General features: G+C 40.1%; 2 non-coding genes and 1 pseudogene across 2 annotated transcripts; 2 read left to right on the top strand and 1 right to left on the bottom strand.

Annotated features, from left to right (window-relative positions):
* Window positions 1–17630: 17630 nt before the first annotated feature.
* On the bottom strand, window positions 17631–17705 carry Trnat-ugu. The gene has a single exon. It is a non-coding gene; the product is annotated as a tRNA-Thr (tRNA).
* A 271-nt stretch (window positions 17706–17976) lies between these two features.
* On the top strand, window positions 17977–18051 carry Trnat-ugu. Its single transcript has one exon. It is a non-coding gene; the product is annotated as a tRNA-Thr (tRNA).
* An 8733-nt stretch (window positions 18052–26784) lies between these two features.
* LOC124617247 lies at window positions 26785–26960 on the top strand (annotated as a pseudogene).
* The last annotated feature ends 217 nt before the right edge of the window (window positions 26961–27177 follow it).

Below are 27177 nucleotides of genomic sequence, written 5' to 3' on the forward strand. Positions count from 1 at the left end.
CTTTATATAGTGTGCTTACTGCACACTTCTGTAGGCCACATTTACAGATGCTATTTGTATTGACATTGTAATTATGCAGTGAGACAGAACCGAGTAAACATATTGTAGAAATCCTTTCTGCAGGTCAAGACAGTGAGAGAGATTTCTAACTGCAAAACAGGCAGAACTGAGCTTTTTGATTAATTGAACTATGTGCTGGTGCTACCTCAATTTATTATCAATGTGGATGCACAGGAAGAACCTCATCCAGTGTATACTCATTGATCTTTACTTCTTGTTCTTGTAAGGCATTTTGATTTGTTTGGAAGTGCCTAATATATTTCTTTCCTTCTCATCCCATCTAGTAAGTCTTCCCTGACTGGATGACTTTTCCAAACTCTGCTCCGTTCCCTAAACCTATCCAGCCCTCTTCATTCACCCCTCTTCTTTATCCTTCAACCCTTTCGCTGGAAGAAGGAGCCACTGGCTCCAAAAGCTTGCATACCTACTACTTTTTTAATATGTGTCTCCTTCTGCAGCCGCTTAGTGAGTAGATTTTTTATCTATCCAATTACCTAATATGTTCCTTTGTAAGATTAAGGGTTGAGCTGTTAGCTGTGAACTATTTGTAAGCCTGTTTCATTACTGTTCTGCCGGCCACGGTGGCCGAGCAGTTCTAGGTGCTTCAGTCCGGAACCACGCGACTGCTACAGTCACAGGTTCGAGTTCTGCCTCGGGCATGGATATGTGTGATGTCCTTAGGTTATTTAGGTTTAAGTAGTTCTAAGTTCTAGGAGACTGATGACCTCACATGTTAAGTCCCATAGTCCTCAGAGCCATTACTGCTCAGGTTCTCTGTCAAATGGATGTACTGGGTGATCAAAACGTCAGTATAAATTTGAAAACTTAATAAACCACGGAATAATGTAGATAGAGAGGTAAAAATTGACACACATGCTTGGAATGACATGGGGTTTTATTAGAACCAAAAATAAAAACAAAGTTCACAAAATGTTCGACAGATGACGCTGGACAGCAAAATTCAGTGACTGCGCATGACAATCGTGTATAAAAGGAGCTGTAATGAGAGAGAGAATCAGATGCGCCAGCAGTCGCAGCATGTTAACGTTACCTGAAAAGGCGCTTTTAGTGAAGCTGTCCTCCCCCCCCATGAACCATGGACCTTGCCGTTGGTGGGGAGGCTTGCGTGCCACAATGATACAGATAGCCGTACCGTAGGTACAACGGAGGGGTATCTGTTGAGAGGCCAGACAAACGTGTGGTTCCTGAAGAGGGGCAACAGCTTTTTCAGTAGTTGCAGGGGCAACAGTCTGGATGATTGACTGATCTGGCCTTGTAACACTAACCAAAATGGCCTTGCTGTTCTGGTACTGCGAATGGCTGAAAGCAAGGGGAAACTACAGCCATAATTTTTCCCGAGGGCATGCAGCTTTACTGTATGATTAAATGATGATGGCGTCCTCATGGATAAAATATTCCGGAGGTAAAATAGTCCCCCATTCGGATCTCTGGGCGGGGATACTCAAGAGGACATCATTATCAGCAGAAAGAAAACTGGCGCTCTACGGATAGGAGCGTGCAATGCCAGATCCCTTAATCGGGCAGGTAGGTTAGAAAATTTAAAAAGGGAAATGGATAGGTTAAAGTTAGATATAGTGGGAATTAGTGAAGTTCGGTGGAAAGAGGAACAAGACTTTTGGTCAGGTGAATACAGGGTTATAAATACAAAATCAAATAAGGGTAATGCAGGTGTAGGTTTAATAATGAATAAAAAAAATAGGAGTACGGGTAAGCTACTACAAATAGCATAGTGAACGCATTATTGTGGCCAACATAAATACGAAGCCCACGCCTACTACAGTAGTACAAGTTTATATGCCAACTAGCTCTGCAGATGACGAAGAAATTGATGAAATGTATGATGAGATAAAAGAAATTATTCAGATTGTGAAGGGAGACGAAAAATTAATAGTCATGGGTGACTGGAATTCGGCAGTAGGAAAAGGGAGAGAAGGAAACGTAGTAGCTGAATATTGATTGGGGGTAAGAAATGAATGAGGAAGCCGCGTGGTAGAATTTTGTGCAGAGTGTAACTTAATCATAGCTAACACTTGGTTCAAGAATCATGAAAGAAGGTTGTATACATGGAAGAACCCTGGAGATACTAAAAGGTATCAGATAGATTATTTAATGGTAAGACAGAGATTTAGGAACAAGGTTTTCAATTGTAAGACATTTCCAGGGGCAGATGTGGACTCTGACCACAATCTGTTGGTTATGAACAGTAGACTAGAACTGAAGAAACTGCAAAAAGGTGGAAATTTAAGGAGATGGGGCCTGGATAAACTGAAAGAACCAGAGGTTGTACAGAGTTTCAGGGAGAGCATAAGCGAACAATTAACAGTAATGGGGGAAAGGAATACAGTAGAAGAAGAATGGGTAGCTTTGAGGGATGAAATAGTGAAGGCAGCAGAGGATCAAATAGGTAAAAAGACGAGGGCTAGTAAAAATCCTTGGGTGACAGAAGAAATACTGAATTTAATTGATGAAAGGAGAAAATATAAAAATGCAGTAAATGAAGCAGGCAAAAAGGAATACAAACGTCTCAAAAATGAGATCGACAGGAAGTGCAAAATGACTAAGCAGGCATGGCTAGAGGACAAATGTAAGGATGTAGAGGCTTATCTCACTAGGGGTAAGATAGATACTGCTTACAGGAAAATTAGAGAGACCTTTGGAGAAAGGAGAACCACTTGCATGAATTTCAAGAGTTTTGATAGAAACCCAGTTCTAAGCAAAGAAGGTAAAGCAGCAAGGTGGAAGGAGTATATAGAGGATCTATACAAGGGCGATGTACTTGAGGACAATATTATGGAAATGGAAGAAGATGTAGATGAAGATGAAATGGGAGATATGATACTGCGTGAAGAGTTTGACAGAGCACTGAAAGACCTAAGTCGAAACAAGGCCCCAGGAGTGGACAACATTCCATTAGAACTACTGACAGCCTTGGGAGAGCCAGTCCTGACAAAACTCTACCATCTGGTGAGCAAGATGTATGAGACAGGCGAAATACCCTCAGACTTCAAGAAGAATATAATAATTCCAATCCCTAAGAAAGCAGGTGTTGACAGATGTGAAAATTACCGAACTATCAGTTTAATAAGTCACGGATGCAAATACTAACGCAAATTCTTTACAGACGAATGGAAAAACTGATAGAAGCCGACCTCGGGGAAGATCAGTTTGGATTCCGTAGAAATATTGGAACACGTGAGGCAATACTGACCCTACGGCTTATCTTAGAAGCTAGATTAAGGAAAGGCAAACCTATGTTTCTAGCATTTGTAGACTTAGAGAATGCTGTTGACAATGTTGACTGGAATACTCTCTTTCAAATTCTGAAGGTGGCAGGGGTAAAATACAGGAACCGAAAGGCTATTTACAATTTGTACAGAAAGCAGATGGCAGTTACATGAGTCGAGGGACATGACAGGGAAGCAGTGGTTGGGAAGGGAGTGAGACAGGGTTGTAGCCTATCCCCTATGTTATTCAATCTGTCTATTGAGCAAGCAATAAAGGAAACAAAAGAAAAGTTCGGAGTAGGTATTAAAATCCATGGAGAAGAAATAAAAACATTGAGGTTCGCCGATGACATTGTAATTCTGTCAGAGACAGTAAAGTACTTGGAAGAGCAGCTGAATGGAATGGACGGTGTCTTGAAAGGAGGGTACAAGATGAACATCAACAAAAGCAAAACGAGGATAATGGAATGTAGTCGAATTAAGTCGGGTGATGCTGAGGGAATTAGATTAGGAAATGAGACACTTAAAGTAGTAAAGGAGTTTTGCTATTTGGGGAGCAAAATAGCTGACGATGGTCGAAGTAGAGAGGATATAAAATGTAGAGTGGCAATGGCAAGGAAAGCCTCTCTGAAGAAGAAAAATTTGTTAACATCGAGCATAGATTTAAATGTCAGGAAGTCGTTTCTGAAAGTATTTGTATGGAGTGTAGCCACGTATGGAAGTGAAACGTGGACGATAAATAGTTTGGACAAGAAGAGAATAGAAGCTTTCAAAATGTGGTGCTACAGAAGAATGCTGAAGATTAGATGGGTAGATCATATAACTGATGAGGAGGTATTGAATAGAATTGGGGAGAAGAGGAGCTTGTGGCACAACTTGACTAGAAGAAGGGATTGCTAGGTAGGACATGTTCTGAGACATCGAGGGATCACCAATTTAGTATTGGAGGGCAGAGTGGAGGGTAAAAATTGTAGAGGGAGACCAAGAGATGAATACACTAAGCAGATTCAGAAGGATGTAGGCTGCAGTAGGTACTGGGAGATGAAGAAGCTTGCACAGGATAGAGTAGCATGGAGAGCTGCATCAAACCAGTCTCAGGACTGAAGACCACAACAACAACAACAAAAACAGTGAAGCTGTATTATCAGAATCAGGAATGTGCTAGTTCAGCGTTACGATCCTATCGCCATAGGAACGGGATTCAAACGGGTAAAGGTCTGTTGACAAATGCAGCTGTGGCAAGAATGATTTCGAAGTTCAAAGCCACGGGTTGTTTAGACGATAGACCCCGTAGTGGCCGACCGAGCACAAGGCGTAATGCTGCTGAGACTGTAGCGGGTTCGTCTATGCATGGGGAAGTCAGCGCTCGTGCAGTCGTACGCCGCACCGGCATTCCACACACTACTGTTTGGTTGGCACTTAGGCGTACCCTCCGATGCTATCCGTACAAAATCCATCGGCATCATGAACTATTACCTGGCGGTTTAGTGAAGCGGAGGGCATTTGCGGTGTGGGCGTTTCAAAAGATGGCGGAAGATGACGATTGGTTGAGTAACTTATTGTGGACCGACGAAGCTCATTTCACGCTCCGAGGGTCTGTCAATGCCCACAACTGCAGAATTTGGGCTACCAAAAATCCTAGAACTGTCATGGAAACTGCATTGCACAATGAGAAAGTCACGGTATGGGTTGGATTTACCACATCTACCATTATCGGGCCTTTTTTCTTCGAGGAAATGCGGGTGAGAGATACGCCGATATGTTACAGAATCGCATCATCCCCAGTCTGGTTGATAAACACCTGCTGGAACATATGGTGTTTACGCAGGATGGCGCTCCACCCCATATCGCTAGATGCGTGAAAGATCTCTTGCGTGCGTCGTTTGGTGATGATCGTGTGCTCAGCTGCCACTTTTGTCATGCTTGGCCTCCCAGGCTTTGGGGTTACCTGAAGTCGCAAGTGTATTGTGATCGACCGACATCTCTAGGGATGCTGAAAGACAACATCCGACACCAATGCCTCACCATAACTCCGGACGTGCTTTACAGTGCTGTTCACAACATTATTCCTCGACTACAGCTATTGTTGAGGAATGATGGTGGACATATTGAGCATTTCCTGTAAAGAACAATATCTTTGCTTTGTCTTACTTTGTTATGCTAATTATTGCTATTCTGATCAGATGAAGTGCCATCTGTCGGACATTTTTTGAACTTTTGTATTTTTTTGGTTCTAATAAAAACCCCATGTCATTCCAAGCATGTGTGTCAATTTGTACCTCTCTATCTACATTATTCCGTGATTTATTCAGTTTTCAAATTTATAATGACTTTTTGATCACCCTGTATTTACGGCCGTTACATAATGTCACTAGCGAACATCACAGTTTCTACAGTCTTCCCGTGTCCCACATAAATCATTTATGCAAGTTGAAAACAGGAGTGACCTAATAACAAATCTTGTCGGGCACCATATCTAATCTTTCTAAACAATAAATTTAGTCTTGTTACTTGGTATGATTTGTAAATATAATCCCTCATTTTCCATTGTTAAAATGTGAATCTCCATGCAAGGGAAATGCCTTTAACACCACACTATTTTAATTTTTGTAATAGAAATTCATAATATACTCAATCTAGTGGTTTCACAGAACCACAGAAAATGCCAACTGGTTAATTTTTCTTGTTCAACCAGAATTTATTTCATGAGACAATATACTGCTTTCTTAGTATACAAGCCTACACAGACTCAGAACTTGACTTTTGTTAAAGGGGTGGAATTAACAGAGGAGATAGAGAAGATTCAGTGAGGAGCAGCATGTTCCGTCAAGGGCTCTTTTAGTCAGAGCAAGAGTGTTACTGAGATGCTCAATAAATTACAGTGGCAATTACTACAACAGAGGCATTATGCATCATAGAGAGAGTTTCTGTTGAAATTCAGAGTGGAAGTTTGGAGAAGAGTTGAATAACATGTTATTCCTCCCTAATATACCTTTTGAAACTACCACGATTAGAAAACCAGAGGAATTAGAGCTGCTATGGAAATTTTAGACAGTCTTTCTTTCCACACACCATTTGTGAATAGAACAGAGAAGAGGATAATATTAGTACCAGAGCTACCCTTTGCCACAAACCATAAGGGGGCTTGTGAAGTTTAGTTGTAGATGTTACTTTCAGAAAGATGATTTAGTATTATGTTGTAAGCTATCTTCTCCAAATAATTTGAAAATGGGGGAAGGACAAAGATGGGTCTATAGTTAGTCAGTTGCTTACTTCCACTTTTATTAATAAGTATTAATATTGCAACTGCATATTTCAGTATTGAGGAATTTTGTTTACAAAGGTAACTCTAGAGAAAGGGGAGGGTTGTTACCATTTTAACACAAGATTTTAATACTTTTCTTGAAATGCTGACAATCAGAAGAATTATTACTTTTCAGTTACCTAATGATTTTTTTGGTCTGTTTTACATTTGATTTAACAAAACGGGTTTCTGGTGATGGCCTATTCAATGAGTGTCTTAGTTCTGTAAGTCTAATTGACCTGCTTTTGATGGTCCACTTTTTTTCCCTTTTGTTTCCAGATACTGTTGGCAAGAGTTCACAGAGGTTATTGACCAGTGATTTGAATTTAACATTATCTGTGCCACTGCTACTGCCATCCTGGAGTTAAAAGTCACTTGCACTACCAGATTTAGTCATTTTATGGTTAACTATGCTCAAAATTACCTTTATGTTGTTGTTTTAATTTTGAAGTGATTTGTGTATGGCACATGCTTGTTTGCATTTTTGATAGCACAGTGAGCAGTTTTCCAATACTGCTGCTAGCTTCCAATCAGTGCTTCATTAGATCTAGTTATCTGCTCTAAAGAAAGCTGTGCCTTCTTTACACAAGATACTTTCTCTCAGCTTGCATTGTAATTTTCCATGATATGTAAAGGAAAACTGAATTCATATGTTACATAAGTAATGTTAGGAAAAAATTAAATTTTTTATCTATTGTTTGTCCTTGTTATGTTAATTTCCAATTATCGTCCAGTAAATGCTATCTGACTAGTGCAACTGAGTCAATGTTTACAAGTATGTGAAATTACATTTTTCCCCTGTTAGCTAAACATAAGTGATGGGGTGTTTCATTGTTACCATTTGACCATTGTGGACATATAAACTGTTAGTTATGGGTTTATCATCTGTTTCATGAAAGACAGTTGGATTAAGAATGAAATTATCATTTGATGTTGTGCTACCTTGTGTTTGACATAGATGTTACTGTGGGGAATAAACTAAAACTGGAGACAGATAACTCCAGGTGCTTTTGATCATTACTATTCTGGATGAAATCAATCTTGAAACCTCCATGTACTATAACTTTCCTGTTATTTCTACTAATTTTTTTAATAACCTCTCTAACTGCTTAATGACATTTAAAACATGTGCTCTTGGTATACGTAGAATATCAGAACCCCTTGTTTGTATGTTTCAAAGTCCACTACTGATGTACACATACAGCAACACTGCAGGATTTGATTAGGCCTATTTTCTGGGACTTCATTCTGCTATTTGTATAGATAGGTGCACTCCCTTCCTTCTATTATGCTGATTGTAATGTGATATTAATTCTTTGACTGTCAATCCCATCAATGGATGAAGTTCGGCAGATTTGCCAGTCCTGTCATTGCACTGGATACAGCTTCTGCCGCTTTTAAATATGAAACCAATATGTTGAGGGGCTCAATTGGTCTTCATTTTGTTGTGTGGGAAATGTAGATCTTAATGTAGCCAGTGGTAGCCAAGTTGCACAATCACGTCCTCTCCAACTACTGCAAAACTTAATCGCATCGTTAGTTTACCATGTATCTTAAGACAGAGGAGATCCATGAAAGCATCCTGCTTTGTACGTCAAAGTTATTGTAGTAGACAGAAGAACACAGCATAACTGGCATGGCGGCATAAACATACCCATGTGAGTGTCTCAAGCCATGCTGTCCTGTGTAGGGCGTTAACATCATAATGTCACAAGCCTTCCTACATCTATATCATGTGACATCATCTAGCCACACCCTCCAAAACAGTGGTAGCTGTCACAGATAAACAGGCAATGTGAGTTACTATTCTATAAGTGCCACATACAGATAATGTTCATTTGATGTATAATCTATGCTTGACATCTAAAAACATGACTGGACTCTCAAGTTATGTGCTACAATGATATTGCCACATCTATATTGTAATATATCTATATTGTTGTATAACTATACCAAATGCATGTAATCTGCTGCAAGAACATAGTAAGCAGGCACTTGATAGTTCATTATAGGTGTCAACGAGACAATGCAAAACAATGAACTGGATCAATCACAATTTCAGGATGGAAGGAAGAATTTTGATGAGATCTTTAATGTGTTTTATCACTTAAACTGAACTGCATATTTTCATCTGTAATGCTCAAATTATGGCCAAAGAAAAAGATGGACCAGGTTCCGCATGGAGAGCAAAGTTTAATACTCAAAAATACTGCTGTTGCACCAAAATAAAATTATTTATGAAAGTACACAAAGATTTCAAGTACAAAGCACATGTGTCATTACTGTCACAGCTTAATTGTTTTTTAAGATTAAAAAAATACCCATGGCTAGCATATTGGCATTACTGATACAAACAACAGATTAAGCTACACTTGCCAGTGGCTAAAGTTCAGTACCTGTACCACACTTAAAAATAAACACGGTACGATAAACTCTCAGTTTAATATTTCCACATCTAAAGTGCCTGTATTTCTTACCAAAATTCATGTGCCACAGTTATTGGCACTACTGATATAGCTCACAGCTCAGTCAACATGCATGGTTTGATCTCTGTGCCTCTCTTTAAAGAAATCAAAAGTTGCGCGTTTTACTCACCAGATTACATGAAAATTTCTTCTACAACATTAAAAAACATGCTGTTCTAACTGACAGTTTAAAGTGCATTTGTCAGTGAGAATAGTCCCACCATTCCACCATATTTTGCAGAAACCAAAGAACTGCATGTATTATTTATTGAAACATACATGCCCCTAGTCATCTAATTTGGAGGTTAAAGTGCACTTGTCAAGGACTGATATAAGCTGTCACTCAGCAGAAACTACATGAGACTTCAACGAAATACCAAACTGAACAGTAGTAACACACATCCATGTAGGTAAAAAACAAGGTATGCAATGCTTTCAAGCAACCATTCCAACCACTTTTCAAAGTCACCGCAACAGAACAGCATTCCATTTAAGTAAAGAACTTTATCTTGCAGTACAAAATGTTTGTCACAGTCTGCTTATGTTGCTAACTTTTATTATTGCACAGTGGAGACTACATGACTTTTCACTCCGTACATGCCAATTTTACAACAAAATTGTAACAAACAACCCCATACTTCATTATGTTGCAGCCAAATGGTAATGAATTTCTCCATACACCTCCAAGTTACATCCAGATTGTATCAAATTGACCCATACATCATCATTATATAGTAAAATTATAACAAACTTCCTATACAGCACCTTGTTCCAGGAAAATTGTAATGAACTGTCCCATGCATATCCATACCACAGCAAAGTTGTAACAAAGTGCCCCACATATTTTCATGGTACATTAAAAATATAACAAATTGCTCCATGTACAAAACATTTGTCATATTCTGCTGATAATGCTAACATATTCTATCACACAATGGAAACTAACATGCTAAATAGGCAAGACTGTGATAGTTGACACAAGAAATAGGCATTCAGAACTGAAATAGTATCTGACACCAGAAGCTGACAGTGTGTATGTGCAGTGGGAATCAACTACTGGAACTTAAAACTGTACTGTAACCTCTGAAACTGACACTGTATGTGCCATAACTTGGAGGTGGGTGTCAGGTACCAGCGCAAGTAGTTTTGTCAGTGACATTTAAGTGTCAATCCACATGGTAAGAAATTATTCCATACTTTGCACAGGGGAGAATACAAGACACTTTGACCTATACGCCACAATTTTAAAACAAAATTGTACCAAACTGCCTCATACTTCAACATGTTACAGTGCAATGTTGTAAGAAATTGCATTGCGCATCATTATGCCGCAGCAAAAGTGTAACAAATTGCCACATACATCAACATGTTACAGCAAGTTTGTAAGAAATTATCCTATACATTGCATATTGGTGTCAGCTACTCTGTTTCAAATTCTATTCTAACACAAGAAGCTGACAGTGTATGTGCTATAATCTGACAGTGGGCATCAACCCCTGGATCTCAAGCATAAAAAAAACTGTAACAAATTATCTCCCATACACCACCATTGTTATATGAAATTATAACAAATTGTGCACTGCATTACCATTGTTATACAAAATTATAGCAAATTGCCCAATACATCACCAAATAAGAAAGCTGATGTTTTCTGGCAAGTTGTGATTTATTCCAACAAGCAAAAGTGATTAGTCAGCAATTTGAGATGCCAACGAAGTCAAGACTTCCTCCATTAAGCAAAATGCTTGGTCAGGTTCATGCCATCATGCAGTCAAAGTCAATGACAAACATGTGACATCATGATGACATTGTAGTGAAGGGTGCATGGCTTGTGATGTTTTAGATTGGGTTCTGACCTATGCATGTGACATCTTACATCTGACTAAGGATTTTGCTTGATGTAAATCCCTGCAATCTATTGACATCTTTGAGGTGCTGAGCATTGTTCATGGATGTTACTGTGTTAATGTACCTTGTTATCTTCATCAGATGCTACCGGGGACGCCATCAAGTGCTACCTGGGACTTCCCCACAAGTGGAGCAGGTCCAATATTTACACCTGCGGCCTTCCACCTCCATGGTCAGTTCCAGGAATTTCCTCTGCAGTCTGCACTCATTGGACACATTCTTAGGCATTCCACCTGGTGTGCCTGTCACCATGCTGGCATTTCATTTTTGGTACAGTGCAGTTCTGGGTGTTCCCCCTGTGGCCTGCACTCACTGGACGTGATCTTCAGTCCGATGCAGCTGATGGTCTGTATGGGCTTCATTTCTCATCTCTGCACACTCAGTTCTTGTTTATGTGGAGTGCTTCTGCTCCCCCCTCCCTGCGTTTTCAGCAATTCCAATGCAGGATCCTAGACTACTTTGTTGGTACCCAGTGTCACAATTTGTGAGATTTTCTGTCACCTTTATATCTATTGATTCTCTTATGACACTGTCCTAGTACATGGGGTTTTGTGGCAGGGCCCTCATTTCATCATAATTCCTGGAATGATTTAGTTCCTGACAGTGCTCGTCAATGATTGATTTAGTTGCCTGTCTTAGTTGGGTGTCCTGATGATCACTGGATCTAAGATCCACTGTCCTGGTTGTCTGGCCACTGTATGCTAGGCCACATTGGCAAGATATGTATTAAATTCCTGGTTTTTGTAGTCATAGGTCATCTTCCACATTCCCCTGATCTTGCTAGGTGAACACAACACTCAGTTGTTGTTATGCTTGCTGAGAATCATGCTGATTTTGGCAGAAATAGACCTCATGTAGGGCAGATATGCCATAGTCTTTATTTCATCTCTTTCTTCTTTTATTTCATGTGGCAGAGTGGCTGGTTGGAGTGCCTTCTGAATCTCTTTGGCTGTGAATCCATTCTTGCAGAACACTGGCCATAGATGCTCTATTTCTGTTGCTAAACTGTTTGGGTCTGATAAGGTGTGCATCTGCACACCTTGTCTCCTTTGACCACATGAGTAAGAAAGCATAGCAGATAGAGGACATTCGCACCATGGTTAACCTAAGCGGCAAACAGTTTGATGACATCACTCTGAAAGTACTTAACAGGGGTCTCAACTTCACCACAACTCCTAGAAATGTGCCTATTTTGTCAAACATCTCAAGTGGTGAGAGGCTTGAAATCAAGAAGCTCTGGGAAGACAGTTGCTTCATACTGTTGTCAGCAGACAAAGTTAACTCCACAATCATTTCGAAGCAGGCTGATTATCATGAGTAATGCATCAAATACTGGAGGATCCTGCAGCATGCAGACTTTTGCACCTATGGTCAAATTAGACAAGAAGATCAGTGATCTCTTGAAGGAAATGGGTGTGCCTGATAGGACAATGAAACAACTATAATTGAGAGGGCCAGTTCCACGTGGACCATATGGGCTGCTGAAATTTCAAGAAGTGCTACTATGCCAAACTGTCAACAGTATTGTCAATCAACATATACGAGGTGCATTCAAGTTCTAAGGCCTCCGATTTTTTTTCTCCGGACTGGAAAGAGACAGAAACATGCGTATTGTTTTAAAATGATGCTGCATTCATTGTCAATATGTCCCAGAGATGGCAGCACCGTACGGCAGATGGAATTTTACCGCCAGTGGCGAGAATGAGAACTGTTTTAAATACTTAAAATGGTGATGGTTTCCTTACTTGAACAGCATGCAATCATTCGTTTTCTGAATTTGCGTGGTGTGAAACCAATTGAAATTCATCGACAGTTGAAGGAGACATGTGGTGATGAAGTTATGGATGTGTCGAAAGTGCGTTCGTGGGTGCGACAGTGTAATGAAGGCAGAACATCGTATGACAACAAACCGAAACAACCTCGGGCTCGCACAAGCCGGTCTGATGACATGATTGAGAAAGTGGAGAGAATTGTTTTGGGGGATCGCCGAATGACTGTTGAACAGATCGCCTCCAAAATTGGCATTTCTGTGGGTTCTGTGCACACAATCCTGCATGACGACCCGAAAATGCGAAAAGTGCCATCCAGGTGGGTGCCACGAATGCTGACGGACGACCACATGGCTGCCCGTGTGGCATGTTGCCAAGCAATGTTGACACGCAACGACTGCATGAATGGGACTTTCTTTTCGTCGGTTGTGACAATGGATGAGACGTGGATGCCATTTTTCAATCCAGAAACAAAGCGCCAGTCAGCTCAATGGAAGCACACAGATTCACCGCCACCAAAAAAATTTCGGGTAACCGCCAGTGCTGAAAAAATGATGGTGTCCATGTTCTGGGACAGCGAGGGCGTAATCCTTACCCATTGCATTCCAAAGGGCACTAAGGTAACAGGTGCATCCTACGAAAATGTTTTGAAGAACAAATTCCTTCCTGCACTGCAACAAAAACGTCTGGGAAGGGCTGCGCGTGTGCTGTTTCACCAAGACAACGCACCCGCACATCGAGCTAACGTTACGCAACAGTTTCTTCGTGATAACAACTTTGAAGTGATTCCTCATGCTCCCTACTCACCTGACCTGGCTCCTAGTGACTTTTGGCTTTTTCCAACAATGAAAGACACTCTCCGTGGCCGCACATTCACCAGCCGTGCTGCTATTGCCTCAGCGATTTTCCAGTGGTCAAAACAGACTCCTAAAGAAGCCTTCGCCACTGCCATGGAATCATGGCGTCAGCATTGTGAAAAATGTGTACGTCTGCAGGGCGATTACGTCGAGAAGTAACGCCAGTTTCATCGATTTCGGGTGAGCAGTTAATTAGAAAAAAAATCGGAGGCCTTAGAACTTGAATGCAACTCGTACAACAGCCAAGTACTTAAAGAAACTACTGTTCCCATAAGTGGGCAAGTGTTCTTGCCACATTTGCAATTTGGAGGATTTCTTACAATGCCACAAGCAACTACATATAACAGAATCTGATATTATGGTCAGTTTTGATGTGGTATCCATGTCCACCAGTTGCTGTCACATCTTTTAATGAAGCAATTGTGTAACAATTGAATTCACGATATCCAGTGATTTATGGCGCTATACAACAAGTTCGCTTGTTTGGATAGAAGCGTATGGGGCCTGAAGATGGCATAATGAAATGCCAAAACTGGTAGCCTTGTGAATAAAATAAAATAATATCTTAAAGTACATGGCTGTTAGTGAATTTTATTGACATTAACAATTACTTAACCAGCTGGCCATGGTGAACCAACAGAGACATCAAGAGTGTTTTCTGTCCACCTAGCAAGATCAGAGGACTGTTGTGGAAGGTGAGAGATGACCTAGTGCTACGAAAACCAGGAATTTATCATAAACCTTTCCAGTGTGGCATGTCACATTGGCCAAACAACCAGGACAGTGGATATCAGACACAAAGAATGTCAGAGGCACATCTGACTAAGACATACAACTAAAACTGCCATTGCCAAGCACTGTATGGAGATCAGTCTTTCCAAGAACTATGATGAAACATGGTTCTGGCACAGACTCCCAGATACTGGGATAATGTTGTAAGAGAATTGATAGAGATAAAGGTGACAGAAAACCTCATGAACCATGACACTGGTACCAACATGGTATATCCTGGGATGCTGCATGGGATTGGATGAAAATGAAATGGGTGCAGCAGAAGCACTCCACAAAAACAATACTGTAAGTGTGGACATGGGAAATGAATCCCAGGCAGAGCATCGGGCATACCAGACTGAAGATGGAATGCCTAAGATCACATCTAGTGGGTTCATACCACAAAGGTAACATCCAGAACCACACTGGACTGAAATGGAATGCTAACACAGTGACAGGTGCACTGGAATGGAGATGGAAAGCCTAAGAATGCATCTGGTGGGTGCAGACCACGGAGGAAATGCCTGTAACTGACCATGGAGGGGAACGCCACTGTCAGGAAGAGGCGCATAAACTGTCAGCTGCTGGTATTAGAATAAAATGTTATGTCCCAGTAACTGTCACCCACTGCCATGTTATGGCACACGCAAGGTGTTAGTTTCTAGTGTTAGAATACTATTTGAGATCAAGTGGCTCATGCCCACTGGTGATGTGTGTGTGTGTGTGTGGGGGGGGGGGGGGGGGGGGGGGTAACTTGTTACAATTTTGAGCAGTGTATCAATGTATGGGGCAATTTGTTACAATTTTATTATTTAACATGATGATGTTTCAGGTATTTTGTTACAATTTTACTATAACATAGTGATGTATGGAACAGTTTGTTACAATATTGGTTGATGCTTAGCTGTAACAGAGAATACTATTGGTGATCCAGTAGCTGACACCTACTGTTAAGCTGTGGCACATGTGCTGTTGGCTTTTGGTGTTACAGTACCAGTGCAGTTTTAAGATTCAGTATTTGACATCCAATGCACATAAACACAGTCAACTGTTGGTGTTACAATACTGTTTTAAGATCTGGTAGCTGACATCCACTGTGCATACACACCGTCAGCTTCTGGTATTAGAATACTACTGAAGTTCTGAATGCCTATTTTTGTGTCAACCATCATTACCGTGCCCGTTTGGCTATCTAGTTTCCATTGTGCTATAGCATATGTTAGCATTATCTGTGGAAATTACAAACATTTCGACATCGGGCAATTTGTTACAATTTTGCTGTAACATGGTGATAAATGGAGCAGTTTGAAGAAATTTTGATGTAACATGGCACTGTATGGAGCCGTTTGTTACAATCTTCTTATTACTTAGCTCAACAAGTGCACTTTAACCTGTAAGTTAGATCAGTAGTGCAACATATGTTTTGATAAATCATATAGGCAATTTTTTGATTTTGTTAAAATGTAGTACAATAATGAAACTATTCTCATCGACAGTTACACTTTAAGCTGTAAGTTAGATTAGCAGTAGTATCCATGCATATTTTGTGACGTTATAGAACAAATCTTTACATCTTTTGACAATTAATACACACCCTTTTTGATTTATTTAAAGCTTGATTGTAGCTTGACATTTAATTTGTGTCAATAGTGCCAGTGTGCTAGAGAAGCTTATTTTTTTAATCTTATAGAGTAATTAAGCAATGAAAGTAATACCACATGTGTTTTGTACACCAAATCTTTGCATATTTTGATAAATAAGGCAGATAATATTATTTTGGTGCAAAGATGTAATTCTTGTTCATGATCACATGATCAGAGACCTCTAACTATATCTGTGTAAAAAAAAAAAAAAAAAAAAAAAAAAAAAAAAAAAAAAAAAAAAAAAAAAAAAAAAAAAAAAGAAGAAGGCGTGAGCTCCCACCTGCCAATGAATAAGCAGCAGCCAACAGCAAGTCGTACTCTTAGCTCACTTATTTGTTTCATAGTTTAATTCTTAATTTCTTTGCGTGTTTTTGGGTACTTGCATAGTTTAATTCACAAGTTTCAGGCATATTATAGTATTTGAGAGTTGTACCATCGCGTTTTAGTACGTGTATAGTGTAAATTCGCATAGTCATCAGTCATATGTTTGTTTTGAATGGCTTATGAGATAAAAGAGAGGAAAAAAATTGTTAGGGGTGGATAGGGACTGCACCTGTTGTGTAGAGATTCAGAGGGAATTGGCCACTGTCCGTAAACAGCTGGAAGCTGTGTTGGCCGTGGTCGACAGGCTCCAGGCTGTTGCCCTGGGCTGCGGTGACATTGGGACACCTGAGGCGAGCGCTTTGGTGCCTCTGGAACCTGTAGCATTGCCTGGGATCTCTGATCCTACTGCGCCCTCGGATTAGGACGTCCCTGCCGGTCGACACTTGCCTGACGGTGATTGGCGAACTGTGGCGGAGTCGCGAATCCCTGGGCAGAAGGCGAAAGTTGGTGCTGGCCCCAAGGCTGTACCCTTACGCCTCCGTAACAGGTTTGAGTTGCTGCCCACTGCTGAAAGCACTTCTGAGCCAGTAAGGGCGGCCTCGCCTGTTGTGGCAGTGGCCGGTCTACCTGAGAGGTCCAGCAAGCGCCGAGGGTGGGATTACTTGTCATTGAGAGCTCCAATATCAGGCGGGTGATGGAGCCCCTTAGGGATATGGCAGCTTGGGATGGGAAGAGAGCCAATGTGAGCTCTGTGTGCATACTGGAGGGAGTCATCCAAGATGTGGAAAGGGTCCTTCCAGATGCCATGAATGGCACAGGGTGCATCCAACTGCAGGTGGTGGCTCATGTCGGCACTAATGATGTTTGTTGCTATGTCTCAGAAGAGATTCTCTCTGGTTTCCGGTGGCTATCTGAGTGGACCTTTGGTGCAGAGCCGAGTGGAGGGTCTGAATCAGAGGCTCAGATGGTTCTGTGACTGTGTAGGCTGCAGATTCCTCGACTTGCGCCATAGGGTATTGGGGTTTTGGGTTCCGCTAAATAGGTCAGGTGTCCACCACACACAGGAGGTGGCTACATAGGTAACAGGGGCTGTGTGGTGTTGACTGGGCGGTTTTTTAGGTTAGACAGTCTTGGGAAACTATGTATGACGGTAGTATCTGTTCCCAAAAGAACAGTTACCGTGGATGACCATGCAGCTTTGCTAGAAATGAAATGATAATTAAATGGACACCCTAGCTGCAAACAGGCGTTGATGTACTTCATTGGGGACATGTTGAAAATGTGTGCCCCGACCGGGACTCGAACCCGGGATCTCCTGCTTACATGGCAGACGCTCTATCCATCTGAGCCACCGCAGGCACAGAGGATAGTGCATCTGCAGGGACTTATCCCTTGCATGCTCCCCGTGAGATCCACATTCCCAACATGTCCACACCACTAATCTCGTAGTGCGCCTAATAGATGTTTGCCCATTATACTCATTACTTGTGGCAGATTAATCTACCATCTGAGTATGATGGGCAAACATCTATTAGGCACACTACGAATGTAGTGGTGTGGACACGTTGGGAATGTGGATCTCACGGGGAGCGTGCAAGGGATAAGTCCCTGCAGACGCACTATCCTCTGTGCCCGCGGTGGCTCAGATGGATAGAGTGTCTGCCATGTAAGCAGGAGATCCCGGGTTCGAGTCCCGGTCGGGGCACACATTTTCAACATGTCCCCAATGAAGTACATCAACGCCTGTTTGCAGCTAGGGTGTCCATTTAATTATCATTTCAAGTCTTGGGAAAGATCAAAAAGGGCTCCTGTCTCAAAGGGTACAGGGCAAAGAAACGATGAGAATCAACCACGCAACAGTCGGTATTGTAGTTGTAAATTGTCGTAGCTGTGTTGGAAAAGTACCAGAGCTTCAAGCACTGATAGAAAGCACTGAAGCTGAAATCATTATAGGAACAGAGAGCTGGCTAAAGCCAGAGATAAATTCTGCTGAAATTTTTACAGAGGCACAAACCGTGTTCAGAAAGGATGGATTAAATAAAGTAGGTGGTGGTGTGTTTGTGTCTGTTGGTGGTAGTTTATCTTGTAGTGAAGTTGAAATAGATAGTTCCTGCGAATTGTTGACAGCAGTTTATCTTGTAGTGAAGTTGAAATAGATAGTTCCTACGGGTAGAGGTTATACTCAACAGCCATAGCAACATAATAATTGGCTCCTTCTTCCGCCCCCCGCCCCCCCCCCCCCCCTCCCCCGACTCAGATGATATAATAGCTGAACGCTTCAAAGAAAACTTGAATCTCATTACAAATAATTACCCCACTCATACAGTTATAATTCGTGGAGACTTCAATCTACCCTCGATTTGTTGGCGAAAATACATGGTCAAAGTTGGTGGTAGACAGAAAACATCTTCCGAAATCGTACTAACTGCTTTTTCAGAGAATTACTTTGAACAATTAGTTCATGAGCCCACACAAATTGTGAATGGTTGTGGAGAAACACTTGACCTCTTCGCCACAAATAATCCTGATCTAATAGAGAGCGTCATGACGGATACAGGGATTAGTGAACACAAGGCCATTGTAGCGAGGCTCAAAACCATATCAACCAAAAGCACTAAAAATAAACGCAAAATATATCTATTTAAAACAGTAGATAAAAATTCGCTTGATGCCTTCCTAAGAGAGGGTCTCCATTCCTTCCAAGCTAATTTTATAAGTGTAGAGCAGATATGGCTCAAATTCAAAGATACAGTATCGACAGCAATAGATCGATTCATACTGCATAAGTTAATAAGAGACGGGACTGATCCACCATGGTAAACAAAACGTGTCAGAACACTGTTGCAGAAGCAATGAAAAAAGCATGCCAAATTCAGAAGAACACAGTATCCCCAAGACTGACTAAGTTTCACGGAAGCTCAAAATTTAGTGCGAATGTCAATGCGAGATGCTTTTAATAATTTCCACAACGAAATATTGTCTCAAAATATGGTAGAAAACCCAAAGAGATTCTGGTCGTATGTAAAGTACACCAGTGGCAAAAAACAGTCAATACCATCACTGCGTGGTAGCAATGGAAATGTTACTGATGATGGTGCCACTAAAATGGAGTTACTAAATACAGTTTTCCATAATTCCTTCATGAAAGAAGATGAAGTAAATATTCCAGAATTCAAAACCAGAACAGCTGTTAGCATGAGTGACATAAAAGTAGATACCTTAGGTGTTGCGAAACAACTCAAATCACTTAAGAAAGGCAAGTCTTCCAGTCCAGATGGTATACCAATCAGGTTCCTCTCAGAGTAAGAAGACACAATAGCACCTTTCTTAGCAATCATATACAACCGCTCACTTGACAAAAGGTCCGTTCTTAAAAACTGGAAAGTAGCACAGGTCACACCAATATTCAAGAAAGGAAATTGGAGTAACCCATTGAATTACAGACCCATATCACTGACCTAAATTTGCAGTAGGATTTTGGAGCATATACTGTACTCGAACATTATGAATCACCTTGAAGAAAATGACTTATTGGTACATAACCAACACAGATTCAGAAAATATCGTTCTTGTGCAACACAGCTAGCTCTTTGTTCCCATGAAGTAATGAGTGTTGTCGACAAGAGATCTCAGATCGATTCCATATTCCTAGATTTCCAGAAGGCTTTTGATACCATTCCTCACAAGCGACTATTAATCAAATTGCGTGCATATGGAGTATCTTCTCAGTTGTGTGACTGGATTCATGATTTCCTCTCAGAGCGGTCACAGTTCGTAGTGATGGATGGTAAATCATCGAGTAGAACAGAAGTGATATCTGGTATTCCACAAGGTAGTGTCATAGGCTCTCTACTGTTCCTGATTTATATAAATGATCCAGGTGATAATCTGAGCCATCCTCCTTAGACTGTTTGCAGATGACACTGTAATTTACCGTCTAGTAAAATCACCAGACAATCAATTCCAATTACAAAATGATCTAGAGAGAACTTCTGTATGGTGCGAAGAGTGGCAATTAGCACTAAACAAAGAAAAGTGCAAGATCATCCACATGGGTACTAAAAGAAATCTGATAAATTTTGGGTATACGATAAATCGCAAAAATCTAAGGGCTGTCAATTCGTCTAAATACCTAGGAATTACAATTATGAGCAACTTGAATAGGAAAGACCACATAGATAATATTGAGGGGAAGGTGAAACAAAGACTGCACTTTGTTGGCAGAACACTTAGAAGATGCGACAAACCCACTAAAGAGATAGTCTACATTACACTTGTCCCTCCTCTGCTGGAATATTGCTGCGCGGTATGGGATCGTTACCAGGTAGGATTGACGGAGGACATCGAAAAAGTGCAGAGAAGGGCAGCTCATTTTGTATTATTGTGCAATAGGGGTGAGAGTGTCACTGATATGATACGTGAGTTGGGGTGGCAGTCACTGAAACAAAGGTGGTTTTCTTTGCAGCAAGATCTATTTCTGAAATTTCAGTCACCAACTTTCTCTTCCGAATGCATAAATATTTTGTTGACACACACCTACGTAGGGAGAAATGAACATCATAATAAAATAAGAGAAATCAGAGCTCAAACAGAAAGATTTAGGTGTTCCTTTTTCCCACAAGCCATTCGAGAGAGGAATGGTAGAGAAGTAGTAAGAAAATGGTTCGATGAACCCTCTGCCAGGCACTTAAGTGGGAATTGCAGAGTAGCCATGTAGATGTAGATGTAGATGTAATCGAAATCTTTTGCATTTTGATAAATAATTTTATTTTGGTGTGAAGATCATATTTTTAACATATCGAACATTTCTTTCTATGTGGAACCTGGTCCATCTCTTTTGCCACATTAAGTGTTTACATCTCATATTTGGGGCATTACAAAATTATTCTTGCAAATTATGAAAATATGTAGTTTTAGTGATTCAACACAGTAAATATCTCATCAAAATGCCTTCTTCTCTCCTAAAACAGTGATCTGTCAAGTTTGCTTTGGTACATAGTGTCATTTAGGCCTAAGGCAAACTGTCAACTGTCTGCTTACCATGTTATTTTAGTAGATCATATGTATTTGGTGCAGTTATATAACAATTAGGGTGTGAAAATATCATTGTGGCATTTACTTCGAGAGTCCACAATCATGTTTTCAGGTGTCAAGTGTAGATTATCCATTAACTGCACAGTTCCTGTATCTGAAAGTTGTGAACAGCATTTCAAGTTGTCTGTTTGTTTGTGCCAACTAACACTGCAGCATTGTATTTAAGTCAACATGTGTTTAGTACATTTATGGGCTTGGTCAGGTTCATTTTGGTACATGGCACCATTTAGAGCCAAGACGAATATCAACCGCTGCTCAGTCCATAATTCAATCAACACTAGTGTCATGTGTAGTTTGACAAATAAACAGATGTTTTAGACATGCAAATATTGTAAGTTACACCAATATTGTCAATTTCTTCACATATTTGTGATAAATAATCAAATATTTTTTAACATAGCTCAAATTTCAGGTTGTTTGGTTACATCTGAACATGGTGCAAAATCCAAATTGTTAAGATATTTTTGGACATAGTGCAAAATTACATATTTTTGAACATGTTGCAAAATTGTAGTATTCTGATACCTTTGAGCATGGTCCAAAAAATTGAGTTAACAGATTTTTTTTAACCTTGTGTCAAAATTCAAATTGTTTGGATACTTCTGGAGGTGGCATAAAATTCAGATAATTTGATTACTTTTGAACATAATGCTATTTAATGCATTTTAGGTGAAGCTTACATATTTTGATAAATAATACTGTGTGTTCTCATACTTTTTAACATTGTGCAAACTACTGATTGGATAGTTTTTTGCGTGGCCAAAATGGTGGGTATGGAGCTAAATTGTGATCAGCTGCTTCATTTTAATGTCCAGTAAATTATTGCACTGTGGTTGTTTGTTTTATAGAGGTATGGCTTGATGGCTTCATAGAAAGGGGCACAACTTGTACACTTTGATGATGATGTCAGAGATGAGGGGGGGGGGGGTGGCATGGCTTTAGGGTCTCACTTATTTATGTTTGCTCTGGAGTAAGTGTGTTGGGTTCACCATAACTATTCTACTCACGGTGATGCTATACTGTTTTGTTCACTCACAATGTCCTCACCAACTGAACAAACTATGGATAAGTACATTCATACACAGATAGTTCGTCCACAATGCTCTAAACAAGTGATCTCTTGTTCTGGACCGGATGAACTCGAGTGACTTCAGGCCAATGTTTAGTGTCCAATCACTGCCAGCATTAGTGATCTAGCAATACAGTATCTGTCTGTGCTGGGCCATGTCAAACCAGTCAGTGGATTTGTAGCCCAGCAGTGGGTTTTATGTGTCTGAAAAGTTCAGTCCTGTTTTATTTTACTACACATTTATTGTATATAAATTGTAATTAAACATTGAGGGTAAAGTAATGTGATATATGCAGTCAGAACATAAATGTTACAATAGTCTTAGTCTGTGTGCATATAAATTTGTATGATGCACCTAACATTCTCATCTGAAAATTATAAGCTAGGCTTCATGGAAAAAGAATAAATACGTAAATAAGTTGAAGAAGGCAATAATGGAAGACAGTGAGTTATGAGAGAATGGCTTTTCTGCAGTCTTTACGAGCATTTGTTCCATGGTACAGCAACGATCAGAATACTGTCGAAGGCAGAATGTCTCAGAAGAGAAGGGATCTATGCTCCATAACTGAATGCCTTGCTTTGCTCTTTCCCAGCAATTTCTTACAGAAACATATATACTGAAACATCTGTAAATTAAACTTGCTTTTCTTACATTCACACTTTTTAAAAAGTGTTTTATGAACATGTCAGGGAATGGGCCACTTGTGTGATGTACAGTGCACTTGCAGTTATCCGTGAATAGAACCTTGGCTGCCCCCCTCCCTCATTTTTCCTCTGATGTCAGAATTGAATACATGTACCAGGATAATGGTTTGGGGAGGTACTGGTTCTATCCTGTGTTCTTGTCTTGTGTTCTTATGTATTTATTGGAATCTGAATGACAATCAGTGGGGGTGGGAGGTTATTGAATTTAAGCACATTCATAAACTACATTTAATCAGGACAGTGCACACAGTTGCCAGTTCAAGGGGAACCAAATGTGTTATAAAAGTCAGTAAATTACTCAACAGACAGTATTTTTCAGTACAGGTATTTCATTCATTCCATGCAAGTGTCGATTCATGACGTCATCATCCAGGCATGAGTTGATTGTAGTATGCATCCGTTTTAGCAAACTAATAATTTCTCTCAGGCGATAAAATTTTATTGATTACAAAATACAGGTTTTTGAAGTTTATTCATAATTGAAATGTTTAATTAGTAATTACATGCCAAAATTTATTTGTTTAATATAACGGTGTTTTGAATTTTGTATGCATAAAAAAAGTGAATTTATGTACAGCTTTTACTCTGAGATAAGTTATCACTTAGAGTGCTAAAAGTGCACATGTACAGTTTGCTAACCTAGGTGGTGAATTTTATTTTGTGACCTAATGGAGAGTAAATCCAGTTTCATTTTAAACTTTATGTGAGATAGACACATAATGTTATTACAAAACAGTCGTTTAGCCCATTAAGGAAAACTGAAATCTGTGCACTCGATTTGAAATACATTACATGCCAGAGCGTGATCGAGCTGTCCAGTAAATCGAGTACAATAGTTGCAAATGTGTTTGGACTTAATGCACGAAGTTGGAAATTAATTTTGAGACAAGTGCTGATTTTGACAAAAAATGAACCGAAAGTTTATACAAAATATCAATGTCCAGTTTTAATTGAGACGTGTATCACCTTGTTGATTATGTTGCCTAGCAACACTGTAAAGCAGCTTAATTAATTCATTAGAACGATTTGTGACGTAGTAAGGCCTGTTACACACATAAAATGTTACACGAAGTTTGCTGACTGCATGAGAGTGTTTTTTTATTTCCATAAATGCCAATAAACTGGCAGTTTCAAAAGTTAAATTATTAACTGTTGTGTAACTTCATTGATTGTCCTACACCACTACAGAACTTCTTGTATCGTGTCTCTTCACAAGAGATCTCAATAAACTGGGATAAACAAGAAGAAGAAAAAGATTAAAGAAGAGGCATTGGTATAGCTCTGAGTACCTATACCTTCAGAATGGGTGATGCAGTCAAAATCAAGAAGGTCTGTGAATGAGGATGGGACTGAAACCAAGGAAGAGAAGCCAAAATTTGCCTATCTGCTTTATCCTGGTCCAGTATCCAGAAACATTGGTGGCTTTCTATGGAAACATGGCATCTCTTCAGCTATGATAATGTAATGTTAAAGACAATCTAGGTCTACAAAATCCAAGTGTGATCTTTATAATGTTAAGAACAATCTAGTTCTCTGAAACTGGGTGTTTATCACATTCCATATGAATGTGGCATATCTTACATTGGGCAGAGTATCACAACACTTGAGGAGAGGTGCAAGAAACATTGACCCCACAACTGACTACAATAACCAAGCAAGTCAGCTGTTACTGAGGATGGCCTTGAATATAAACATGAAATGAAATATGTTGAGACCAGTATCATGGTGCAAATGCCAAGTTTCTGGGACAGCATAATTAAGGAGTCTACCAAAATAAAGATGTCAGGAGATCTAATAAACAGGTATGGAGGTTTCAATTTACGCAATATGTGAGGACCAGCACTCATTTTATTAAAATGTCACCAGTACTAGAATAAGGGCGATACAGTTGCAGTTTTAATTTATTCAAAATGGTAGACCCACCCCCACCCCTGCCACTTACTGTAGATATAGTAATGTTGCATTGATGACATCACTGGAAGATGTCATGGGTTTTCCCCATTGCCTCCCCCTACACTCTCTCCCTTCCCCACCTCCCCCTCTGAAACTCTCAGAAAAAAACTGGTGGAAAAAATTGTTCAGTCTGTGCTGAGCTGTTGGACTGGAAGGATCTCGTTATTTTTTCTTTATTTTGGGTGTTATCCTGCTGGAAATGGCGGGAAAAACCCAGTCTGCACTGAGCAGTTGGTGTGGAAGAACAAAGGATAGTTTCTTCATTATTTTGGGGTGTTATCCTGTTGGAAAATTCCTAAAAAATTTTCTTGTGCCTGTGTTCACCTTGACATGTAGAGAGCAACTGGCCTAGTTTCACGTCACCACCACCAGAGGGCACTGGGAAAAACAGCCTCCCTTCCCCCACCTAGAAATTGGTTGGAATGCACTGTTCTTTTGTTGGTGTTTCAGGTGGTTGGGAACATTTACGTTCCCTAGGTGTCCACCAGTCCTTCCTGGAAGGATGCAATGTCTTTGTTCTGCATGGTACAGGTTTCTATAAGCCAGAAGGTAACACTCATTTCATTTTGGGACATATGTGTGGTGGCCTTTGAGAGAGACTGGAAGCACTTCGTTCTTTGCCATAGTTTCAGGTAGTTGGCAGCATTTGAATGTGCAAGTGTCCCATCACTGTTGAATGAAGAAAGGATGTTTTCGCTATTAATATAGCACTAGAAAGTTGCTCCACCCGGTCTAGACAATGGCCCTATGTGGAAAGGATGGGTGGCAATAATAATATGACAGCAAACTATCATTGAAGTGCAGGGGAGTAGCCTCCTGCAATCTACAAGTAAATAGCTGCTGGGAGGGACTATAAATCCATGCTCCCTATGCACAGGAGTCATGTAGCAACAGCACTGGGGAATGAAACACACTTATACCTATTTACAAGTTGCAGGTCATGTCCTGACCATCAGAAATGTGGGAAATACATCGTGTGATAGTTTTTACAAGTGTAGTGCTCATTATCTTACTTGAGCATCGCCTCTCAAGATGAAAAATCTGGCTTGTCACCTTCAGTCTAGTCCAGTGCCATCCACTGGGTATATTTTGTACCTGAAAAGGTGGCCAACTGGAACCCTTCTTTGTAACTGCTGGTCACAACAGGGTAGGCCACAGCTTTTAGTCGGCCAAGTCCTTGTTATCTGACGTGTTCCACATCATTACAAAATGTCGTATTTATGATCTATGGAACAAGTACTAACCTAATCTAATCTAATCTAATCTTGTGACCAAGGCTGAAGCTGGCAGCAGAGTGGCATCGCTAACTCCTAACATACTGCCATACAAACAGGTGTGGCTTGGATGTAAGGTTCTAACTGCAATTCCACACAAAACTTACATTCTTCAGTTTAAAATATCTATTTTACATAATCCAAGATGGGGACATTGTTGTCCATACACCTCAAAATTTTCACATGAAGCGTAGTTTCCTCCCTTTTATGCATATTATTTTCGGGGACAGAGGAAATTGGAGTGTACACACAGTTCCACAATGCTAAAATATCATTACATGTTGACTCCCAGTGTGAATATCCTGTAAACAGTATGGCATAGGTTATATTTCCTTTAAGTATTCTCTCGTCCAGGAAAAAAAAATCTGTTCTTATCAGCTTAATATCTGTTACATTCTGCATCACAGGACTAGAATATTAAACTCATTTTTGGCTCATGGCAGAGTGCTAAAAGCATGCTTTACCTCACTTTCAAACTCTCGTAAAGTAGTCAAATACATTTTGCATAAAGATCATGAAAATAAGACATGAGAAATTAGTGCTCATGTGGAGGTATATAGATAGTCTTTTTCTCCCTCACTTTATTTGTAAATGGAATAGGAAAGTAAATAATTTTTTTTAGTGATACAGGGTACACTCCACCATTTACCATATGATGACATGTGAAGTAAGCATACAGATGTAGATGTAAATTTAGTCTTCCTATCAAGAAATCAGTCCATCCATTTAGAGGCAC

Source organism: Schistocerca americana, chromosome 5 (genome assembly GCF_021461395.2).
Source record: "Schistocerca americana isolate TAMUIC-IGC-003095 chromosome 5, iqSchAmer2.1, whole genome shotgun sequence".
In the NCBI taxonomy this organism is placed as follows: Eukaryota; Metazoa; Arthropoda; class Insecta; order Orthoptera; family Acrididae; genus Schistocerca; species Schistocerca americana.